Genomic DNA, 4,678 nt, shown 5'->3' on the forward strand with positions numbered 1-4,678 from the left:
TTTTATTTATTTATTTATTTATGTGTGTGTGTGTGTGTGTGTGTGTGTGTGTGTGTGCACATGAGGCAGGTACCTGCAGAGTCCAGAAAGAACATCAGATTTTCTGGATCTGGTTTTATAGATGGTTGTGAACAGCCGAATATGGGGTACTGGGAACCAAACTCAGGTCCTCTGCAAGAGCAGTATGTGCTTTTAAGCATCTCACCAGATCCCGATTTGCCTTCTTTTAAAGCTTCAAAATATGTATTTGTGAAATGAGGTTTCTAATAACTATACGTCGAATCATTCAGTAAATGTTAGATATTATTACTAATAGCATGGAGATAGTTCATCTATCACAGAAGAACAGACAGGTACCTGATCACTATTAAATTCTCAATATGTATCATTATTATTATTATTACTATTATTATCATCGGGAGTGCATATGCCATGGCATGTATATGGAGTTCAGAGGACAACTTTTTAGAGTCAATTCTCTCCTTCCACTTTTATGTGGGTTCCAGGTGTTGGACTCAGGTCCCCAGGCTTGGCACCTTTGTACTGCTTACCAGTCCAAAAAATTCTAATATATTCAATGTATATTCCTATGATAAAACACATAAAGTTGCTTCTTCAGAACTGTGTGAAATAGTTATACAGTTTTTCTTTCACAGAGGTACAAAACTGTGTATCCACAGAATTATTAGGGTCTCAATGGAGAATGTTTACAAGACTTTAGCAACAGGTGCAAAACAGCTGCAGTTCCATTTCAATAATGACAGTGGATGGTTTGTTCTCTCTGGGCTCGCTCATTTATTTTGAGCTGACACTAACATTTAGTACACAAAGGAAACTGAATAACAAAAAGATCACATTTTTGCGGGTAAAGAAAATTTCATTGCTTTGAAATAAGCATTTATTGTATGCAATAATAATTAACATCAACGCCTAATTTATTCTTTAGTGCCATTTTGAATTGCAGTATGGCACTGGCGTCGGACACTAACATAAATATGTGCCAAACTTTACAAATTCATTCTATCTACAAAAACCACAGCTTTGTAGAAAAATTTGATTTAGATACTACTTAGCTCTTTTAAATTCCAAATAGGTTTCTAAGGATGAGTCATTTCAATATTAATGCTGTTGATGACCCTTACTGTAGCTTGCCCCCCCCTTTTAGAAAAACACCATCTAAAGGCAAATATCATATCCCAGTAACCGGAAAGCCGTGGTCAATAGTTTTGAATGGACAAAAACAATTTTTGTTACTTGATTATGGAATATTTTAAAGTCAATATCATGTTAATGAAAACCTTAAAAATATTATTTTACTGCTTTTAATAATAGTGTGCATTTAAAATCCTATTCAAGACTGCTAACAATGAAAGTTTTAAAAATACATTAACAATTTTGACTGTGTCCATTTAGAAGAAAATCTGAATTTTCAGTTAACTTGTAAAGTGTCCTAAAATAATTCAACAATGGAACTGAATTTTCATAGTTTCTGGAAGATGTTCCAGTCTAGGGTATTTGTTCAGCATACTTAATATGAGATAAAGTAGATATCAGTTGTAAAAATATGTATTAAGCATGGAAATTATATTTTTGTCAACTCAAGGATGTTCAAAAGAAAGAGTTCCTCAAAGAACTTTTAATATAATTAAAACCACAAGATGGTTTTAATACCTTCTAGTAGCAAACTTTATGGAGCTGAGGACAGTGAACTGAATAATATCCTAGAAAGTAGGAAAATGTTCTTATTGAGGAGAAGAAAGATGATATTAGTTTTTGACATATTATATTTCAGGTAATAGTGGGCCACCAAGGAAGGATTTCAGTGAGAGGAGGCTCTTCAGCTTTCATGATTCTGTGTTATATCTAATATATTACGTATGTTTCACATCTTCAAATGATTCCCTGAAACTGTTTGCCTTTGTTCAAGCTTATAAGATTCTCCATTTTCTCTTGCATAATGATCAACTTCCTCTGTTACATTAGTACTGCTTCTTTTGTTAAAGCTCTGTGCATTGTCCTTCCTTCATAATGCTTGAACTGTCAGCTCTCACATTTTTAAGATGGAACTGCCTCCTCAATTTGCTGCAGCATGTCACCCTTCATTGGACACAAAGTCCATTTGGAGGGAAGAGGAACTTGGGCACTATGCCCTGGGCAAAGGGAATGAGTATGATATGTCTAGAGGTGTGGAGCTTTCAAATTTTCTTAGTTTCATAAGTTTTCCTTTACTACTTAATCATCATTATTGTTGGTATCATTCTCAGTGCTGAGGATCCAACCCTAGGCCTCACTCACATGGGACATGTACTATCTCTGAGCTATGCCCTTCCTAAATCAAATAGACACTTGCTCTCTTGTTTGCTGCAGTTATTCAGCTGATCTGGCTGACAGATCAGGTGTCATCTCTCTTCTTCAAAGCTAGCTATAAAAATACCTACAATTTTGAATGTATTTACGTTAGAAGTTCAAGATTTAAGAACATGTACTTTTTGAAAGTCTCTTTTGTGTCTCTAAAGTCATCTCAATGTGAGATTTATTTTATAAGAAATATTTCATTATAGAATAGGTAGAAGCTACAGGTCCAGGTTTGATAGTTTCTTGCTAGATTTGGTCTCAGAAAGAATTATGGAGGAAAAATACTCATCTTGCTTGTGTCCCAATTACTTCACTGTTAATATACTCTCTGACATCTTGCTCTATCTTAGCCATTAGGGGATCTGGCCCTCTGTCCATTTGTATTTCTATAGTAAAGGTATCACAAGACTGAGCAGTGAACAGAAAACAAACTTTTATCTGTCCCAGTTCAAGATCTGGGTTGAGGAAGATTTCAGTGTCTTGGAACAGCTGCTTGCTGTAGCTTCACATGACAAAGGGTCTAACTAACTCCAAAATTCGTTTTTTGTCAGATCACTAATCTCATATATGAGGACTGTCCTCATGATTTAATCTGCTTCCATAGGGCCTGGATTTTAAAGCTATCTCATCATAGAAAGGTTTCAACATAGGAAGGTTGTGGGGAGGCATTCAGGTAACAGCACCTTAGAATTCTTTTAGAAAAATAAGATTTTCATCTTCATCCGTTGTGTTAGTTACTTTTGTGTTGCTGTGAAAAATTAGCGTGACCAAGGCAACTATGGAAGGAAGCATTTATCTGGGTCAATGGTTCCAGAAGGCTAAGAATCCATAACGGTGGGGAGGGCCGCACCCATGAAAATCCTCGTGCTTATCTCCATCATCAGCCGTTTTAAAATTTTATTATTATTATTTATTATTGTTATGGTGTGTGTGGTGCATGTGTGGGCTCACATGTGGAGGTCAGAGGACAAATCTGTGGAGTCAGTGTTCCCCTTTCATCTTTATGTGAGTTCGGGGATCAAATTCAAGCTGCCAGGCTTGGGCTGCAAGCACGTTACCTGCTGAGCCACCTTACCTGTACCAGTAGTTTATTTTTTTTAATCACAAATTTCCCTTGATATGAAATTTTAAAAAGTTTTGAAGGATATTTTTGCAATGTGAATTAAAATAAGAATTAGTAATACTTTGCATATTCTTTCATGTGATTAAGTAATTAATGAAGAAAAGCATGCATATATATGATACATATATGATATATATGTTATACAACCTTACCTGTACCAGTAGTTTATTTTTTTTAATCACAAATTTCCCTTGATATGAAATTTTAAAAAGTTTTGAAGGATATTTTTGCAATGTGAATTAAAATAAGAATTAGTAATACTTTGCATATTCTTTCATGTGATTAAGTAATTAATGAAGAAAAGCATGCATATATATGATACATATATGATATATATGTTATACACACATAGCTTAAGAAAAGGAAAATATCACCTACTTATCAGGCTGTCATCTATCTATCTATCTATCTATCTATCTATCTATCTATCTAATCTATCAAAAAAAATCTATCTATCTATCAATCATCTATCATCTATCTATCTATCTATCTATCATCTATCTATCTATCTATCATCTATCATCTATCATGTTCCATTTGTCTTGACATTATTGATTGACACTGGTAACAAAGAAAAATGCTTTCAATTTGTATATTATATCATAGAATATTAATTTACTGATATAATACTCAACTTTGATCACAATTAAAATAGGGATATTTTAAATGGTAAGTGAATCATGGATGACAAGAACACATCAGTGTCATGAAGCCAATCACACTTTAATTTCCTCTCTGAGAGACTCCTTCATTGAGAGTTGCCTGATGCTAGGACATGATTTTCATCCAGAAATTCTAACTTTGTTTTTTGAAAAATATTTATTACAGTTTCCAACCTATAATTCTAATGTATGCATATGAAACACTAAATCTTCTAGTTAAGCAATGCATTTTCCAAGTGATTTTAACATTGAAATATTTTTACGTTTGAGTGATATTTCTGCCTAATTTAGAACCAATAAAGAATCCACTTTAGAAAAACAGCTAATATAAGACTGTGAGGGGCTAGTGAGATTGCTCAGTGGTTAAGAGCACTGACTGCTCTTGGACAGGACCTGGATTCAAATCCCAGCACCCACATGGCAGCTAACACTGTCCATAACTCCAGTTCCAGGGGATCCAACAGCCTCTTCTGTCCTCTGTAGGCATTGCACGATATGGGTGCACTTACCTACATGGAGGCATAACATTTATACACAA

The sequence above is a fragment of the Nannospalax galili genome, unplaced genomic scaffold (assembly GCF_000622305.1).
Source record: "Nannospalax galili isolate Female #2095 unplaced genomic scaffold, S.galili_v1.0 scaffold115, whole genome shotgun sequence".
NCBI lineage: Eukaryota > Metazoa > Chordata > Mammalia > Rodentia > Spalacidae > Nannospalax > Nannospalax galili.